The 21,644-nt window shown below is 38.6% G+C and overlaps 1 protein-coding gene across 1 annotated transcript in view; it reads right to left on the reverse strand.

Moving 5' to 3' along the window:
• The window catches only part of dlgap1a (discs, large (Drosophila) homolog-associated protein 1a), a 203,941-nt gene that overhangs the window by 158,942 nt on the left and 23,355 nt on the right, over nucleotides 1-21,644 (reverse strand). The window lies entirely within an intron of this gene.

Genomic DNA, 21,644 nt, shown 5'->3' on the forward strand with positions numbered 1-21,644 from the left:
TTCACTTCAGTGACTGCACTTAAAGTAGACACTCAGAAACTCAGTTTAACGCTCACTTATTCACCAAAAATAAGCTGCGCCATCCACCACAGCTTCTCATGCTATCAAATCAATCAGATTATTGCACCATTAAGACCTGCGGCTCGAAAACCCGTGTTATGAATTAACAATGTTCCAAGTCAACAATAATTTGCCACTGAGTCATTAGTGACATTAACAATACATGTCACTATGCAACGAATATCGCTAATTCCAAAGTAATGGCACAGTCGCGTCATTTGTGTGGGTACGAGACATTTAAAATGTTTTGAAGGGCAGCGAATTGCTGCGTTGACTTCATTAACATTCGCCGATGACAAAGGAGCTCTGTTTCCTCATATTCATTATTCCCGCCTACAGCTCAGCTCTACGAGCTAGCGGGGCAAGAGGGCATGAGCTCAAGCAATACGGCTCCAACCAAAGCCCGCTCGCAGCAGGCCTGGGCTGACACAGAAAAAAAAAAAGAATTTGTTGTGTCATTTTTTCATGAGAACAGTTTTTTCTGTCCCTCTGTTTTCACATTCATCTCAGATTTTGTTCGGAAAATGAATCAGCAATGCTGAGGATGACTGGGCTGCTGCATCTGACATCTGGCAACAGGGTTTCTATGCCAGTCAAATGCACAATATAATGTTTGCTATTCGTTATTGTGACCAATATCACAAATGTGTGTGTTATGAAAATATGATTGGGAGGTTAACTTAAACATCACATATATATATATATATATATATATATATATATATATATATATATATATATATATATAAAATGTAGCTGCTGTCAGAACAAAACCTCATATCTCCAAAACAATAACTTTACAAGAGAAGGAAAAACGTACTGTACTTGTAATGTAAGTCAATGGAACCAGACTTTTTTTGGTCCATTCATCATGAAATTTACACACAATGTAAAGAGCAACAGGCATTTTCAAATTATGTAAAAAACAGAAAAACATCAAAAATGGAGATGCAAGGTTTTGTTCCAACAGGAGCAGTATACTATATAAATAAATAAATAAATAAATAAATAAATATATATATATATATGCTCAAAAAGAGTGATTCATCAAATAGACTAACAGCCTTTATAAAAAGCAATAAAAAAACACGTTCTGTTTTCTGTTTTCTGTTTTTCACTAAATAAAAGTAAGAGTGGTATACAATTAAACACTGCCAAAAGTATGTGGACACCCATTATAATTAGCAGGTTTGATTGAAGAGTTTTTCGGTGTGGCACTGAGGAAGCAGAAAGCCTTCATTTGATGAATAGTTCATTAAAGAAAAAGGGACCGACTACATATCACTGCCCCTGTTTTTGAAATGAGATGCTCAAGAAGAAAATATGGATGTAATGTCCATATACTTTTGGCCATAGTATTTTTTTTTTTTTTGGTATCTCAAAAGATGCTGTTTACAAATTCAAAATAGAGGTCTGACTAGAATCCCCAGTAAATCAGCCCAGTGTGGGCAGAAGCAGGACAACACATACATGTAGAGAAATTGAGTAAATCAATGAAAACCCAAAACAAAATGACACACAATCACGTAAAATGTAAAAATAACATACCGAAAATGAAACTCATTCAAAATAGAAGTTCTGAACTAACCAACCTGAAGCAACCAATCATGTGAACAACATATGAATCATCTGAATTGCTTTCTTGTAGGCAACAGACACGGCACAGCCTTTAGATAGTCAGGCAACCACAGCTGTGGAAAGTGCTCCTAACAAAGCGAATAAACATCAACAAAGCCGAATAAAAGCAAGTCTGAAATGTCATTTTCAACTGTGACTAATGCAGATGGAAACCAGCTTTACCTAACTGCAGGAGGGTGCAGGACAAAACATTTAGGTTGTGGGACAAACAGCGCAGGTTAACAGGTCAATAGCATGACTGGGCAAAAAAGAGCATCCCAGAGAGTCCTTCAGAAGTAAAGATAAAGAGGGGTTAACCACGCTGTGAAAGACTGCATGGGCAAAAAGTGCAACCATTTAAAAATGCTCAACGTAAAACAGCAAAAAACTTAATCTTTGGGCCCTCAGATGGCACTGCATTAAAAACAGACATGATTCTGTAGTGGAAATCACTGCACGGGCTAAGGAACACTTCTGAAGAATCACTGTCTGTGAAAACAGTTCGTCGCTGCGTCCACAAATGCAAGTTAAAACTCTACTATGCAAAGAGGAAAACATATATTAACAGGATCCAGAAACGCCACCGCTTTCTCTGGGCCCAAGCTCATTTAAGATGGATTGAGGTGAAGTAGAAAAAAGTCAGACACATCAAAATTTGAAAATCTTCTTAAAAATCATGGACACTGCATCTTCTGGGATAAAGACCACCCAGCTTTTCAGCACACAGTTCAAAAGCCAGCATTAATGATGGTAGTGCACATAGCATGGGTGACTTGCACATCTGTGAAGGCACCATTAACGCTGAACAATATATACAGCTTTGGCAACATAGGCTGCCATCCAGACAACGTCTTTTTCAGGGACGGCCTTGATTATTTCGTTAAGACAATGTCAAATCACATTCCGCATGTATTACAACAGCATGGTCTTGAAATAAAAGAGTCCAGGGACCAAACTGGCTTGCCTGCAGTCCAGGCACCGGTCACCACTGAAAACACTTGGTGCATTATGAAATGACTTGCACATCATTGCATTCTATTTTCATTTTGCCCAGCTTGACATGTAAAGGCGTTCTCTAACCAATCACTTAATGTTTTACTGTGTGCTGACAAATCATCAATCCTCTTTGAGTGTGGAATGTGGATGAAGGCATTTACACGATTCATCAAACATTAATTATTTCACTTTTAAAAATAATGCAGGCTAATCTTTAACCACATCAAGGGTTCACTACTGTGTTTCTGATACACCATGATTATATGGTATTTTGTCCAACAGTCTTCAGCTAGAATATCAAAATGCTGTCTTAATTCCCCCTCTAAGCACATCTTCCTATTGCTAGAATAATGATTAGTTCCCTTTGGGTAATATTTTGACTCTTTTTTTTTGTTTTTTTAAATCTAATTTAAAAATGTAATTTATTTAAATGTCAAATGTTTTTCGCAAAAATCTAAAATGTCATTCTGCTCCATCATGAAAAAACACTGTAGGTCTTATTGCCCTGGAATCCTCCAGTTTGTGATGAAAGAACTTAAAGCTCTCTAGTAAAAATGAGATTTGCTACATTTAGAGATTTGCTGCACTTTTCTGTCGCAAAAAAAAAATAATAATAATTCAGGTAAAGTTCAAAAATTACAGATGAAATCTTTTGAAGCTCCCCCAGCACCTGCTCGGAGAAGATTTCCCACAAAGGATAATTTAATGCTTAATTGATTACTTTTTTCAATTCACATCTCCTTTCAACTGAAAATGATGTGTTCGCTTCAACCGGAGAAGATCTGACTGACAGCATATTGTCTCTACCAGCAGCAAGTGTAGCTTCCCATCTGTTTTTAAACAGCTCAGAAACCACTGAGAGACGGGGGGGAAATGTACGAATTTTAAAGTGTTTATCTCTTTTTAAAGAAAAGCTCCACAACTCCCTGAAGCACGGCGCTTCCCACTAGAGCGGTGGTCCTCTGTCCGTGGTTCTGAAATGCACACTTACTGAAAAGATCATGATGTCCTTGCCCAGAACGTACGCCTGCATGTATCTGCTTTGTAGTTTGTTTACTCTACTTTGGTCTACGTTTTCTTACATAGTATTCTGGGATGTTTTTACATGATATTACACTACTGGTCAAAAGTTTGGGGTCACTGTTTTCGATGCTATCAACACTTCAATACAATTTTGTTGCACAAACATGTATAGAAAGATTCCCAGTAAGTTGCTTATAGTCGTATACATTTCAAACAATTTGTAAAAAGCTGTAACAGTTAACACTGTAAAGAGCACAGAGATCATTTTGACTCTTTGAATTGTATATGCTTATTTATATCACAACAGAGAAACAATTTAAAAAACATATTTATTATTTCGTTATATTGTTGGGATATGTCATAAGAAATGTCTGGAATAATATAAATGAAGTTTTGAAAATAATGTATTAATAAATCGGTTGGACTTTACAGTAAGTGTTTACTAACTAATATTAAGTAATGCATTGTTAACATGAACAACACATGGGGTACTATATTAATAATAGTTAACTAATATTAAGTAAATAATAACAATTTTATTAACAATTATTAACAATTTTGTATTAATTCATTACCTAAATATGACGAGTTTTCAACTTGCATCAGGGATATTAAGTACTGAGTAATGCATACAACTTCAGGGGAATGTTTTTGTCTATCCAGAATCTGTATTGGTCTCAATTTTAGGCTTTTGGGATTTTTTTGGTCTAAATTAAAATACTGCAGCTACAGTCTATGAGCTGAACCAACAAAACAAAATAAAATTAAACTCCCCAAAAAATGTTATTAACATAGAATCTTGCATGTTTTAATGTTAACAAATAGGCTATTTTAAAACAATTAAAGTAAAAAACAATATTAACTAATGCAGTTGTTACATAATATTAGCTGACTATTTTTAATGTTGTACCTCAATGTAAATAAATGCATTACTTAATATTAGTTAGTAAACACTTATTGTGAAGTGTTATCAGATAATCCATAAGCAACAGTACCGCTACTAGACAGGATGAGTCTATACAAATACCTGAAATTATATCTATCTGTAAGAAAAGCATCATGATTCAAATTAATTACTTTCACATGTTAACAAAAACAAAAACAAAAACAACAATAAAACTTAAAATTAAATCTAAATTATAAAACTAACAAAATACACTAACTGGCCACGTCATTAAGTACACCTCCTTGCTTCTAGGCTCACTGTGCATCTTATCAGCTCCACTTACTATATAGGTGCACTGTGTAGTTCTACAGTTACAGACTGTAGTCCATCTGTTTCTCTGCATACTTTGTTCACCTCGTGTTCTTCTGGTCAGCACCCCCACAGGGACCATGACAAAGCAGGTATTATTTGGGTGGTGGATCATTCTCAGCATCGCAGTGAAACTGACATGGTGGTGGTGTGTTAGTGTGTGTTGTGCTGGTCTGAGTGGATCAGACACAGCAGTGCTGCTGGAGTTTTTAAACACCTCAGTGTCACTGCTGGACTGAGAATAGTCCACCAACCAAAAATATTCAGCCAACAGCGTCCTGTGACCACTGATGAAGGACTAGAGGATGGCCGATACAAACCGTGCAGCAGCAGATGAGCTATCGTCTCTGACTTTACATCTTCAAAGTGAACCAACAAGGTGTGTCTAACAGAGTGGACAGTGAGTGGACACATCCATTCGCATCAGCGCAACACACACTAACACACTACTACCACAATAGTGTCACTGCAGTGCTGAGAATGATCCACCATCCAAATAGTACCTACTCTGTGGTGGTCCTGACCATTGAGGAACAGGCTGAAAGGGGCTAACAATGTATGCAGAGAAACAGATGGACTACAGTCTGTAATTGTAGTGCACGTAGATGGTAAGTGGGGCTGATAAAATGGACAATCAGTGTAGATACAATGATGTGTACTGAATGAAGTCGCCAGTCAGGGTTTTATTATTTAAATCCTTTGGTATATTTGAGTGTTATTTACTGTATTCAAATAGAAATTTATTCACAATTGTTGGGGGCTTAGACTCAGCTACAGGCTAAACTGTGGCTGTCTCAGTCTGCACTTTACCATATAAAACAACATGTCAGAAAAAGTATGTCACCATCAAGAGTGGACTTGTATGAACGCAGCTCCACTAAAAACCGTAATGTTTCTTGCATTCCTCACATGGGGCTCAACCATCTTCAGAACCTCACTCTTTGCTAGTCGCTGCTCACGTTTGCAGCCCGTTATCTAGATATACTGCCCCCTTCACCGCATATCTACAGCCAATCAAAGAATCTGATGAGTTTGCATGTCTCAGTCTATATTTTCTGTTATATTCCTTTGTGTTGCTATAGTTTCATTTTATTTGTGATTGTAAACTATTTGCCAGTTCTGTCCAGATATTTCGTGAGGTAAATCAGATGAGGCCAACAGGCTACTGATTAACCTCTACTAAAAAAAGCTGAATCAAGACGAAATGCAGTCTAATGCACACAGTCAAAATGACCACTGATGACCTTACAAGGTAGAAACACTCACAACTTATTTGTGCTTTTAACATTAATCTAATTTTACACACACATTTTCTAAACCGCTTATCCTTCTGGGTCACGGGGAGCACTGGAGCCTATCCTAGTCGTCATTGGGTGGAAGGCAGGAAACACCCTGGACAGGCTGCCAGACCATCGCAGGGCTAATCTAATTTTAACATGAATCTAATCTAATAATGATGTCATACTGAACTAAGTCCTAATTGGACAGCACATATTAGGATATTATTTTTCAAAATGATCATGTCTCAAAATGTCAAACCAGTCAAAATGACCGTCTCAGACTTTCTAATGTTAAGAAATCTTCAGTGGTGAATGGAGATGAATGGATCTGTAGATGATTCCATAGTAACTGAGAAAGCTGCTTAGCACTGAGAATGAACGTCCAATAAAATGAATACCCAGAATGCTTTATATTTAAATCATTACAGCCTTAATGATTTAAATATGATTAATATTATATGAGAAGTGGGCAGAATGTGATGCAGGCTTTTCGAGATTAGAGATGAAGCCTTTGCAGGCCTTGTATTAAAGGGTGTTTAACACCAGCATTACTCGCTGGGCATGATGATGAATGTATAACAGCGAGGCCCATTTTTCTTGCACATGCTAACACAGATCCAGAAAGACACTCGCTCTTTAGCCACTGCGTGGAAAGATCTGACAAAGTAGGTCATCCTAACAGAGACTGAAGCAGGGGTCATTTATCTCTCCACATGCCAGTCTCATTAGGGGCCCAGAGCAAAAGCTGCAGGCGCAGACATCTATAAGGGGTGTCATTACAGACCTATGACGTTAATTAGCATAGGCAGGTTTCTGATGTGATATCAGGTATCAGGGCTTGGAGAGTAGATCACAAAATCTCCATGGGCTATTTTCCCTTGAGAAATAACATTTCTCACATTTTATTTTTTTTTTTATTTAGGTCCACTTACGACATTTGTGTAGGTTTATGGACCAAAATTAGTCGCAATTCTTTTTTACATGGCCATTTTCCAATGGCTCTGTATCCCTTGGAAGTACGCCCGCTGTTTTTGTTGCCATTCGTTTAAGACTAATATATTGTCGTTATCAGAACCTTCCCCAATTTTTTTTAATGTAATTTAAAAAATGCCAGCTGCCATCTACACTGATGAATGGACCAAGAGAAATGGTATAAAATGACTTAATATAATGTTCCAGTAACTTACATTGAAAGTGGAGAACAATGTAAAGTTCCTTTGATGGATATACAAGGTTTTGTTAAGACAGCAACTATATCTAAATGACCTCTGCTCTGGTTGGCTGCAGTGTAATGCAGGATGAATAGGTGGATTTACATTGTGTCCAAAAGTATGTGGACACCTGACACTCACACCTATATGAGCTTGTTGGACCTCCCATTCCAAAACCATGGCCATTAATAGGAAGTTGGTCCCCAATTCCACTAGTCTGGGAAGGCGTCCACAAGATTTTGGAGTATGTCTGTGGGAATCTGTTCCCATTCAGTCAGAAGAGCATTCGTAAGGTCAGGCACTGCTGAAGGTCTGGCTCACAATCAAAGTTCTAGTTCATCACAAAGGTGTTCAATGTGATTGAGGTCAGGTGAGGTCAGTTTGTCCACATCAAACTTGTCAAACCATGTCTTTATGGAGCTCGCTTTGTGCACAGGGGCTCAGTCATGCTGGAACAGGAAAGAACCTTCCCCAAACTCTTGCCACAAAGACCGTAGCATATAATTGACTAAAATGTCTTTATATGCTGTAGCATCAACATTACCCTTCACTGGAACATTAGGGCCTTACCCAAACTCCCAGATTGTCCTGTCATCCGACAAAACCCAGATTTGTGCATCAGACTGCCAGATAATGAAGTGTGATTCCAGTGCCGCCATGCTTTACACCACTCCAGTCAGCGCTTGGCACTGCGCATAGTGAGCTTAGGCTTGAGTGCATCTGCTCAGCCACGGAAACCCATTTCTTAAAACTGCCAACACACAGTTCCTGTGCTGATGTTGCTTCCAGAGACAGTCTGAAACTCTGTGGAGAGCAGTGTAATAGAGAATAGACGACTTTTACATGCTACATGCTTTAGCACTTAGCAGCCCTGGCTGGACAGCTGTTGCTACTGGGCACTTTGTTTTGTAGCAGAGCAGAAATTTATGTGCTTCATTTTATACATATGTAGCAATGGGTGTGGCTGACCCCTAAACTCCATCATTAGGAGGCATGTCGACATACATTTGCCACATAGTGTACGTAAATGTGTTGGTTTTTGTGATGTCACAAACAATACATCCTAAACAGGCAGTTTTGGCAGCTTAATTTTCATATTTGGACTACATGGACTGGGGTGAAGTTACGTTTTAAAACTAACTATGTTTACATACTACATCAAGAAAAGCAAGGAAAATTGCTTTGTTTTCCATGATATAGGCCGTTTAACCCCTTAACAAGCCATGGGCCCACCAGCGAGTGGTTTTATTACACACTTCTATAACCTAAGAAAAGCTCCATTAGTTTGCATTGAAGTCCCTGTAGTTAATGAATAATAAGCCTTAGTATGTAATAATCCTGGAAGGGGTTAAAGTCTTCAGCTAGAATTTCTCTGAATTGCAGACACACTTATAAATGTTATCTGATACACTGGCATAGAGACATAGAGAGGAACAATAATAAAAAAAGGCTGCTCTTATTCAGCACAAGAACCCATTGTTTGACTTCATATGGAAAACGGCTTATTGCTTTGAAATAACTCAGTAAAGGAAGTCTGTAGGATGAAGGTAATGTCATTGCTGATGACGACTTGACCTTTCTATCCTTAGAAAGCCGAAGTCAGTGTCTGACTCACTCGGTAATGATTACTCAAACCGCTCAGCTCAATTGACCAAAGACTAGCATATTCTTTAGTTATCCTCACTATTCTATTCATAGTCCTCACAAAGTCTGGAAACCAGAGAGCGTCATGTCTGCGTCTCGTTTTAGCTGTGAATCGAAAGCTACTGTGAGAGTAATACACTAAAGATAGCAAACTGTGCATAGCCTCTCAACTTGGTTCGAAAGAGCCCTTAAAAACTATAAAAAATAAAATACATATAAAAAACAAAAATGCATATAAATTGGTGTGTCAATCAGGCTCTGTTTCTGATTGTAAGAGAGCAGTAGAAGAATTTAAGATATCATTGCTGTCCAAAGAAAAACACGTATCTCCGTTATTGATCTTTCTTCACCATTTAAACACGGCGGCTGTCTTTTATAGAAATGTTCCAGAATCTCTTTGAATAAAACTGCTTTACATTAACTTCTATTCACAACTAACAACTTTTTTGTTTTCTCCTGCACAGTCACGCTTCTGCAGTTGCATGTTTTTCTTTAGACAATGACAATAAGCATTAAAAATCATGCAAACTGCTAACTAATACCCGCCAATTCATTTAGATTCATGACTGGCTGAGTAACCAAGACGGCCCCAATGGGGACTATTTCAAATTTCTTTCTTACATACCTGTTATACGTATTCAGTAAAAGTCAATTTATTTAATTTCCACTCAAAATAGCCATGAAGTTCATCATTTTTAGGGGATATTTCTCTTCTAAGATTAAAAATAAGATAATCCACTTCCAGAACGGGACTCCTAACAACCATGCAACGCCTGGTAGACCACAAAACCGTTACCATCAGATAAACAGTACCTAAAGCTTTCAGCTTTGCGTGATTAAGCTCCAATATTGCTTCAGTCCATTCTGTCCATCCTTCCACTGTGAGAAGATAACTAAGCGCTATGGGTCTGAAAGGATGTGTAGATGTCAAGTACCAGATAAAAAAGAAAAAAAAAAATCTGCAAATAAAATAAAAAAGCTGCTGATGTTCTTAGAAAAATGAACTGACTACCCCAGAATGTCAAGCTCAGCATCACTGAACGTGTTTGTTTATTTGGAATATAAGAAGCAGAAAATGCAACCAACTTCTAAGACTGAACTTGAGATGACTGAGGTGCTGTCTCTGAATTTTGCACAGTACTGCAGTCAGAATGTGGACTACAGATACCATTACGATTCCTATTAACCCCTTATAATCCCAGGCTTATTACATACTAAGGCTTATTATTCAGTTAGAACATGGACTACAGTGCCAACTGGCTGAGTTATTATCAAGTTATAGAAGTGTGTATTACACATCCCTGACCATTTAAGAGGTCCTGGCTATAACAAACATGATGTATTCCAATTAATTGACCTCACATAAGTACAATGACAAACAACCTGTCTTAACAACAGAGACCAATGTATTGTTAAACTGAGTAAAGAATATTTAGCAATAATGACAGCTTGATTCAGAAATTATTCAGCCTGTATGCAACTATTACATTCATTTTAAATCATATGTGCAATTATTTGTGTGCATTTTTTGATAATACTGGTTTAAATCCCATGTTGGGGATCCCACAGACCACAGGCCTTCTTTAAAAGATTAAATACCATATATAACATTGTTTTATTGGACTGATACTTAAAGTCAACCTGAAATCAAAACGGACCTTTTATACATTGTTAGCTCACGTCCTTCACGGCCACATTACGCACAGTTCGTTATGGCAAATCATTCAAAATACAAAATTCTTCTTACCTCTGCAGTCTTTGATTGAAGTGTATTGATTTCTACCTGTGTCTAAATGGCATCTGACGTTTGGCTGCGTCAGTGTGTGAAAAATTATACTGACCAGTAATATCTCAGTAATATCTAAGCATGTTTTCCCTTCTCCCCCATCACCAAGCATAAACACCCGTCATTACCTCTGCTCCCGACTGCACATACATGCACAGACAACCTCCTTTCTTCTCATCACTGAACTCTCTCACTTTCAGTGCATGGACCATAAAATAATTAATTATGAGTTATTTCAGCTGGTTTATGCTGAAAGCCTGTGTTCATGTTAACACGAGTGAGGTAGTTCAAATACCTGGCAGTATTTGTGCTATTTCCTAAAGTTTACTGCTGCTTTGAGAGGTCGAGAGGCTGCGAGGTGGACAGCTGACGAAGGAGGGATTTGCACACACACACAAACACACACATAGTCCAAACATTAGGTGATTACACTCATACTCGAGTTATTTAACCTGACTTCTTTTTTTCCTGAAGTCTTTTTCTCTTGCTTTTGCTGTCAAAGTGTACGAAAAGCAAGAACATCGCAGATGCTAAAAAACTGGCCTGCTAACTGTTTCGCATCGTCTAAGTCTAAAAAAATAAAAGAAATACATATTAAATTGAAGCTTTCAACAATTAATGAACCATGTTTCAGGATCTACACATCAAAATTTTGTAGTACTTCATTTTTTGACAAAATTGGACATTTTTTTTGAGGAAAAAAAAAGGTGTTCTAATTTCTGATTCATGTCGACCTTAATTACTTTTCCTCATTTTATGAGGACTAATAATAAACATGATTATTATAAGTCTTAGGGTTAATTACAGAAAAATAATCCTGCTGTTTAAAGAGTTTACATGAGTGGTCTTTCCTGTAATGTGTTTTATCATAGAGAATAACATGTAATTGGCCTCATAATTGTCTTGTCAGAATAAAAGCAGTCAGACTTGCGCTGGTCTTCCCTCCACGGCCATCTGGAAGCATGGCCCACCTCCCAGCCTCCTGTCTGTTCTGCACTCTATTTGAAAAACAATGGCTTGGGCTGGACCAGGTAAGTTAAAGGGAGTCTGGACTTTGCTTCTTTCACTCATTTTTGCACCGGAGTTGCGAATGTAGCTAACAAGCTCCAAAAGTCAGCACTGAAGCCAGAGCTATACTGTACTGAAGTCAGTGTGGAAAAGTGAATGTACACCACCGTTAGCTCAGCACCAACATGACAATGCAAATCCCATAGAGACTGAATCCTATAGCTTGCTAATATTCGCATTATCGTAGCAGTGCTAATCAGATATTTACAAAAGGGAAATCATTCTTACAAAGTGAACGTTTCTACAATGATATGCTATATAATGACATTTATGACCAAAAAATAAAAAGTTCGCAAACTCACTTTCCTACGGAGCCCCGCTGGTGACATCCTGTATAAATAAAAAATAATGCGTGGCCACGCCTTACGAGATCCTAATGCGTGGCCACGACTTAGTTAGGCGTGGGAATGAGATGATTAAGTTGTGGCCATGACTTAGTAAGGCGTGGGAATAAGATCACGGCGTACTAAGTCATGGCCACGCATTAGGATCTCGTTCCCACGCTTTACTAAGTCGTGGCCACGCATTATTTTTATTTATACAGGATGTCACCAGCGGGGCTCCGTACTTTCCCACATATCTCATGCTTTATTTTATGTTCGTACAGGTTGTGCTCGGTAAACTTGCAGGGAATTAGACATTAGATGATGATGGCCCCTTGCTGTTTCAGCAAAGCAAAAGATACTGTATGTTTTGATGATTACAGTATTGTACAAGTAAAATTACAGTAGGCATACAATATATACTATATATATAATATAATATAATAAAATCTGCCTGTATTGTAATTCCAGAGTTCAACATAGGATGCTGTATAAAACAGTAAAAGTATCATACTGGCTTGAATACATTACATTACTGTAAAAGTATTACCAGTTCTTAAGCACTTGGAGCATACCAGGTGATTTCTGTTAGGGCAATTTGATTTTACAGTGCATAAACTAGGACACTATTTTCTGTTGCAGAACTCATCTTAATAAAGAGTCATCACTGGATCCTTCTGCTGCACAGCACTTTGTTCTGTTGTACAAAATTTTGTTTCATGCCAATTAAGCTCTGTCCCAGATAATGACTTTCAGGGGGGCTTTTAGTTCGCAGTTTGCATTTTCAATTTTAAAGAAGCCGATCCTGGCCGGCTTTCAATGCCTCGTAATTGTAACAGCACTTTTTTTTTTAAGTGTACTTTTCAACTCCCATGGAGGCGAGACTGGCTGTGACAGGCAAAAAACAAACATAATTATTTCTCACTTTTAAACGACGAGGCCGCCTCTCTGGAAAGGAGGAAATTCTTACCCTGCCATCAGTACACTCAGATATAATTAAAGTGCTGAAATCAAAGAAATTGCTGAGGCCCTAATGTGGACAGGTTTCCAGCTAAGCTGACTCTGCATGTCACCCTCGCAGCAGTGTGGGACACTGTGCTCATTAATTACTGCTCACAGGCTTCACTCGCCTTCATAACCCACTCTGACAAGGAGGAAAAGAACAGCGAATCTAAAGATACGTAATAATCACAGTTCTTAGATTCACTACCACTAGGGCTGTTGTGGTGTTTGGGTGGTTTAACAGTGTGACATGCGATACCATCATCAGAGACATGTGGGTTGGGGATCAGCCTAGAGCTGTCACTGAAATTTTATCTGATGATCAATTGTCATATAGATCATCACAATTAACAATGTCTTTTCCTGTTCATTGTTTTTACAACCCCAATTCCAAAAAAGTTGGGAAGCTGTGTAAAATGTAAATAAATCTAAATAAAAAACAGAATTCAACGATTTGCAAATCTCATAGACCCATATTTTATTCACAATAGAACACACACCAGATGTTGAAAGTGAGACATTTTGGCAGCAATGCAACTCGAAAAAGTTGGGACAGGGCCGTGTCTACCATTGTGTAGCATCCCCTCTTCTTTTAACAACAGTCTGTAAACGTCTGGGAAGTGAGGAGAGCAATTGCTGGAGTTTTGGGAGAAGAATGTTGTCCCATTCTTGTCTGATTCTAGCTGCTCAACAGTCCAGCCGGATTTTTCGTTTCATCATGCGCCAAATGTTTTCTTTTGGTGAAAGTTCTGGACTGCAGGCAGGCCAGTTCAGCACCTGGACTCTTCTTTTGCGAAGCCATGCTGTGATGGATGCAGTATGCGGTTTAGCATGGTCTTGCTGAAATATGCAAGGCCTTCCCTGAAAGAGACGTTGTCTAGATGGGAACATGTTGTTTTAAAACCTCTATATACTGTTCAGCATTGATAGTGACTTTTCAGCTGTGTAAGATGCCCACGCCATAGGCACTAATGCAACCCCATACCATCAGAGATGCAGGCTTTTGAACTGTGCGCTGATAACAAGCTGGATGGTCCCTCTCCTCATGAGTCCAAAGAACACAGCATCCGTGGTTTCCAAAAGGAATTTCAAATTTTGATTCATCTGACCACAGAACAGTTTTCCATTTTAAATGAGCTTTGGCCCAGAAAAGACGGCAGTGTTTCTGGATCGTGTTCATATATGGCTTCTTCTCTGCATGATACAGCTTTAACTTGCATTTGTGGATTGCACAGTGAACTGTGTTCACAGACAATGATTCCTGGAAGTGTTTCTGGGCCCATGCAGTGATTTCCAGTAAGAATCATGCCTGTTTTCAATGCAGTGCCCCCTGAGTGCCCGAAGATCATGAACATCCAATATTGACTGTCGGACTTGTCCCTTGCATACAGAGATTTCTTCAGATTCTCTGAATCTTTTGATGATATTATTTACTGTAGATGGTGGGATATACGAAGTCTTCGCAATTTTATGTTGAGGAACATTTTTCTAAAATTGTTCCACAATTTTTAGATGCAGTTTTTCACAGATTGATGAACCTCTGCTCATCTTTGCTTCTCCACCTCTCTAAAATGTTCTTTTATACCCAGTCATGTGAATTAGTTGCAAATTGATCCTCCAGCTGTTGTTTTTATTAGTACCACTTACTTTTTCAGGCTTTTGTTGTCTCTGTTCCAGCTTTACTGAGATGCGCTGCTGCCATCAAGTTCTACATGAGTTAATGTTTTTCATGAAATGGTAAAACGTCTCATTTTCAACATCTATATGTATGGGCTTAAGCAAAGCTACATGTTCTTCACAAGAGTGAATAAATAAGCAAAGAACACTCATTATGCCAAAAGAATTAGTTCCACGATGTTCAGTGAATGCATGTACTGCTTTCTTCTGCCTCAAGTCACCACTTTCAATTCGCATTTTATCTGTTGCAGCATAAAATGAGAGCAAAATCTAACAACTGTGGAAAATCATTTCAAATAATTGCCATCATCTCTAATAACTGCAATTAGGCCTAAATAGCTCTTTCACATCTTTGCATCAAACCCGGTACATTCCTGCCATACCGCTAATATTCAGGCCTTTGCCACTGAGACTTGCATCCCTTAAATGATATTTTACCTGGACGCTAGGGCTGGGCGATAAAACGATAACGATAAGTATCGCGATATAACTTTTCCTCGATAGAGCGATACGACATGTTCGATAAATGTTCGATATAATACACCATTCGCACATTACCACGTTCTAGCGAAAGCCTTCGTGGTGTTTTCCACTGCAAGGAAAGCGACACTACTCTGCTGTCGCCAGGAGAGGGCGCACTTCCGAGTTTTTCGACATGATTAGAGAGGGAGGGGGCCATGAGTAAGATGAGTCTTTAGCAACGGCTGAAACACGGAGTTATACATTCACAATCCTCACAAACTTGCAGCGCTCGGACAGTCATAATTTAGTATTAGTGCATTCCCAAGCACCGAAAGTGAAAGAAAGAAGTGAGTTCATTTAAATTACAGCCCTGATTTATACGAAAGTAAACTGAGGAAGCTGTGAGGCATTGGAGAGTAGGAGAGCGCTATCTTTCCAGGCTAGCTGTTTTTAGCAGCTGGCTAACTTGAAGCAGCGCTCCGTCACTCCACAACACGGAGAACTGATGATACTGTAGATCAAACACGACACAAAAGCACCGCTTTCCGTTTAAACATACCTAAAAGGAGGACTCTGTTTGTCTGGTGTTGATATTTTGCGGTTCACCACTTTAAACTACTACGATAGTATAGAGAAATCCAGTCGTCTAGCTGGTGTCTGAATACTGTGATGTCATGTGTAGCGGGGTAGCCGAGCGCTCGGCACCAGCTAAAAATAATCTGTTTATCTTTCTTAAATTATGACTATTACAAAAATAGCCGTGCTTTTCCAGCTGGCAAAAACAGCTCACCAGACACTTTCTCCCACTCTCCCATGACAGATCTGTGAAATGTTCCATTGTTTGGCGAGTGTTCGTCATGTTCTGAACCGTAAAACATTATCATAAATGGCCAACAGCACTTTGATTTCTGAATCATGTACAAAATACAACAGAAACATTCTGCTGTACTGGCAGTGATGCATCATTTTTGCGTAGCAGTAGCCATGCGCGCATCAAGGGCAGCTTCTTGCCACTTATCTTAAGTGTTGTTACTCGAAAGTGTCACTTCAGAAAACTGAAATTCGATTGTAAAACCAACAGAAGTCAATACATTACTTAAGTTTCTCAGTAATGCATCAGAGCCCTCCTGGTAGTTTTGTGGAAATTGGACGAGGTCTTGTGCAAATAAAGGGCCACGCCAACCTTTATATTTAACCCCTTCCAATTTAATTACCATTAAGTTCCAGTTTAAAAAAAGTTATGTATCAAAGGTTACTGACACATACCACAGAACAAAACATCAACAGCACGAACTACTGCAAAAAAATTTGCAATATTCTACAGGAACTGCAGGTGGCAACATGATTTCTATTTCTATGTTACACCATGAAGGAAGAAAACGTACGCTGTATATACATGTGGACAGAGCTTTGAATGACCGCAGAAGGTGCCATGGTTGATTAATCTAATAATAGTCAACAGATTATAGAAATTAACATTAGTTGCAACTTTGAATAAAAAAATAATAAATAAGGCATCTGTGCTTAACATTCTTCAATCCACTGCTACAAACAAAATTTATCATATTCCTGTCTTGCAAAGGTGACACCGACTTTGCCAGTTAAATAATTAACCTAACAGATACTTGTGTTCCTGTGAACAAAAATGGTGCGAACACACCTGAGAAAACAACAGGTGAAGTAACTGCTACACAGCTAATTAAAGAACATCTGTGAGTGAAAGCTTTAACAAGATTCTTGGCCTCTAACAGCATGAGGCCTTGTATCGTCACTAAGGGGGAAAAATCTGTGCTTTTTTCTACTTTATGCACTGTTGTCTTTTGAAGACACGGGAACAGAAGGCTTGGAAGCGAGAGAAAATGTTAATCTGACATTACTGCACATCTGAAAATAGCCTGACTGCCCACTCTTTAACCCTGGCTGACTCGCTCGCATGACCGTTACAGGCCAAAGCTGAAAACCTGCAGCGCCGACTTTCACAAAGGAACAAAACGATCTGCCTTCATTTTTGGTAAAATAATGCATAAAGTGATCCATCAGAGAGAGAGAGAGAGAGAGAGAGAGAGAGAGAGAGAGAGAGAGAGAGAGAGAGAGAGAGAGAGAGAGAGACAGAGAGAGAGAGAGACAAAGTGAAAGAAAGGCAGACAGTGTAAGAGAAAGAGAGACAGACAGAAAAGGAGAAAGAGAGAGGGAGAGACAGACACAGTGAAAGAAAGAGAGAGAGAGAGAGAGACAAGAGGCAGACAGTGTAAGAGAAAGAGAGACAGACAGAAAAGGAGAAAGAGAGAGGGAGAGACAGACACAGTGAAAGAAACAGAGAGAGAGAGACAAGAGACAAAGAAAGAAAGAAAGAGACAAGTAGCAAGACAGAGAGACAAAAAGAGAGAAAGAGAAAAGACAAGACAAAGAAAGAAAGAAAAAAGAAAGTAAGTAAGAAAGAAAGAAAGAAAGATAGAAAGAAAGATTCAAGAGAAAAGAAAAAGAAACAAGAGATAGGTAGCAAAAAATAAAGACAGATAGACAAGAAAGAAAGAAAGAAAATCAGACAGACAGATAAAGAAAGTACACAGAGAAAGACAGATAGAAAAAAGAAAGAGAGAAATAAGAAAGAATGAAAAAGAAAAAGAAACAAAAAGAAAAAGAGGGGGGAGAAAGAAAGACTGAAGAGAGAGAGAAAAAAGAGAGAGACAGAGAAAGACACAGGAAGAGGAAGATGAAAGAAAAAAAAGAAAGAAAGAAAAGCGAGCAAGAAAGGAAGAGACAGAGCCTCTGAGCAACTTTATTCATCCACAGAGCTCATCCTCTATTCGCTGGATTTTCCTCCTCCAGGCGAGCACTTTGCCTCATTTCTCTGTGCAGTTCAGACGCAGCAGCTTTAGCAAATAAAGGCGTCTCTGTGTTTTCAGTCTGACCACTGATAATCCTCCACGTTTAGAGCCACAGGCACATCGGCACACCACCCACAGCCAGACAGGACAGCCCTGCTGCCACACTGGGTCTCATTCAGTAACAGTACGTACGCACTCACTTGTGCTTAGATTCACTGTACAAACATTTTCCTGTATGAAGTTGGGATTTATTACTTTTGTATGATAATTCAGAATTTCTACATGTACACCAAAACCAGTTATCCTATACAGCCTTATATGTACAGTTATATGTCCAACCCTGCTGCATTTATACACACACACACACACACACACACATCTAAACTGTGCATTTATATAGTGTTATTTTATATTTCTAAATAAATAAATGCATTAAAAAGTCAATGGGGTAACATCTGAGTGACTGTTTTCACTTGGAAAAGCATCACCGGCCTATTTGTTAACAGCTGTTCAATCACACACACACACAGCTTGTATAATCTTACAGAAAAGCACAGACCCACAGAATGGGACGCTGCGCTTAAGCGTAAGGTCACCATATCCAATGCCAAGTGTTGGTTAGAGGGGTACAAAGCCCCCAGCATTGGGTTGTGGATCAGTGGAACTGTGTTCTCTGGAGTAATGGAGCTCCGATACCTTTGGGATGAACTGAGGTGATCCAGAACTGACCATCGAACAACAGTAGTTGACCACTAACACTCACACAGCAATGTTCCATCATCTAGGCTCATCTAGCCTTCCCAGAGGAGTGGAGGCTGTTACTGCAAACTCCCCATTAATACCAACTAATTGCAGAAGAAACAGTGGACACCAGAAAAAAACAAAAATTAGGACAAAGCTTTATCTCAAAACTACTGTAAAATAGGTTATTTTTTGGAAATACATATATGAAATTGTCCTGATCCTTCTAAGAGAGAGAGAGAGAGAGAGAGAGAGAGAGAGAGAGAGAGAGAGAGAGAGAGAGATGTGGAAAAAAAAAGAAAAGAAAGAGAGACAGAAAGAGACAGATAAGAGGGACAGCAGATGAGAAATAGAGAATGAGAAACAAGGAGAAAAAGAGAAGAAGGAAAAAATAGGAAGAAAGAAAGAGAAATTTGAGAAAGAAAGAAAGAAAGAAAGAGAGAAAGAAAGAAAGAAAGAAAGAGAGAAAGAAAGAAAGAAAGAGAGAGCAAATGGGGAAAAGAGAATGAGAAACAATGAGGAAGATAAAGAAAATGAAAAAAAGAAAGAATGAAAGAAAAAAGAGAGAAACTTGAAAAAGAAAGAAATAAAGTAAGAATAAACAAAGAAAGGAAAAAGAGAGAAACTCGAAAAAAAGAAGAAAGAAAAGAAAGAAAGACAAGAGACAGAGCAAATGAGAAAGAGAGAATGAGAAACGAGGAGGAAGAGAGAGAAAATGAAAGAAAGAAAGAAAGAAAGAAAGAAAGAAAGAAATAAAGAAAGAAAGAAAGAAAAAGAATGAAAAAAGAGAAAGAAAGAAAAAGAAAGACAGACACAGAGAAAGAGACAAGAGACAGAGCAAATGAGAGATTTATCTCAAACCTATTATAAAACAATGTTAGGCTGCATATTCATAACTTTCTATTAACTTCCTCCTAAGTCTATGAAGCAGCTTTTACAAGCATCAAAGGCTTCAGACGTCTGGTTCCTATCACCACCACTGTGAATAACTGATTAGTGTTCTCTAAAATGGAGCATTTAACACCAAACCACCCTAAAACACTTCAAGGTCCAGACTATGCAAGGCATTTTGGAGTTGGTGGACAGGTTTGTTCCCTCAGTGAACATAACCAAGTTTTTTAGAGGATGTGATTTCCATCAGACAGTAACTACAAGAACCAAAGGCTCCAGCAATAGCATTTTTAAACACATAATTACACTTGCAACGGTCCTTCATGTCCTGAAGTTGGAGCTTTAATGTCATATTTTCATCAGTAGTTATGGCTATGCCTTATTCAAGTGTGTAAATGCCAGAACCCAGCAGAAAGGCCAGGAATATTAAAACCTGCAGACTTCTGACATTTAATCTTTTTATATTAGTGTACCAAGACGAGAGTCAAAGCTGAAACTCTGCTCTTACTGATATGAGGTACTTCATCACGGTGCCATGGGCAACACTCTTTCCTCAGCTTTCAGAATTCCACTCTGTTTAAAGAAGTAGTTTGTGGGAAAGAACTGGTGTTTCAAGACTGGTGTTTAAAGTTTAATTCTTTAATTTTGCACTGGAACTGCGAGGCTAAAGCCCATTTTACACGCCTGCTGCACCATTTTGCACTGCGCCAAGTACGCTCCTGCGCTAATCGGTGCAGCCTTTTACACCAACCTCTTTGAGTCAAATATTACCCCATGCAGGACACTACAGGTTTCCAGGGAAGAAAAATACAAATTTCAGCCACTTCAATACCGATTTCAACACGCCCTCGTCCACTTGGCCTCATCATCTCCCCTTCGGGGGAATGCCCAGCGTCATCTTAAGGGCCATTGCATTACTTCATTAGCCCAATGAAGGGTATTAGATGAGCCCTCAGAGGAGTGAGTGACCGAAAGAACACAAATGTCGACTTAAGCAGCAGAACTTACCCAGAAATCATTGCGACCTGAATTATTTCCATTTCAAAATATTGGCAGATGAAACTGTTTATAAGCCAAAGCAGAAATGTACTTTAAAATGCTTAACACTTAAAAAATTAGCTGAGCTTTAGCTTGTGAACTTCATCTCTTACACAAATGCTGATACCAATTCATCACTTCCCTCTGCTAGCTGGATGGTTAGCATGCCAAAGGCTATATGGCTAACAACAACAAAAATAAACGCTGTGCACAACAGATACACCGATGTTATAGACAGACAAAGTATTTACTCAAAATCTTATGTACATTATGTTCAAACTACTCAACTTTCGCATTGCAAAGTTTGCTTGGCTAGCTGATTAGCTCCCTGGAGCTAACCTGCTAAGGGCGAGTGTGTTCTGTTTGAATAATCCGCTCCTTATTGTCCCCTCCTCACCACACCCGAGCGGTGATTCAAAGTGGGCGAGGAAAATTGAAACTGGGCCTCGGTATTCATCCTATTTTGGCCCATATCAAAACAGCCATAGCTTAAAATGTAGCAGCAGCATTTCTTTCCAGAGTCTGTTGGACTAATGAAGGAACTTATTAAGAACACTGTGAATTAAAACCTCTTTCAGTTAGTAATTTAGGTAACACTTTCTATGAATGTCACCTTTGTATGCATCTATAAACACATTCATAACATGTTATAATGCATTCATAAGACATTATAAACATTTAAATATTTATAAAAATGCATTATACATTATAGCCATGTTTATTATGCATTATGAATTGTTAA

Source organism: Colossoma macropomum, unplaced genomic scaffold (assembly GCF_904425465.1).
Source record: "Colossoma macropomum unplaced genomic scaffold, Colossoma_macropomum, whole genome shotgun sequence".
NCBI classification, from domain to species: domain Eukaryota; kingdom Metazoa; phylum Chordata; class Actinopteri; order Characiformes; family Serrasalmidae; genus Colossoma; species Colossoma macropomum.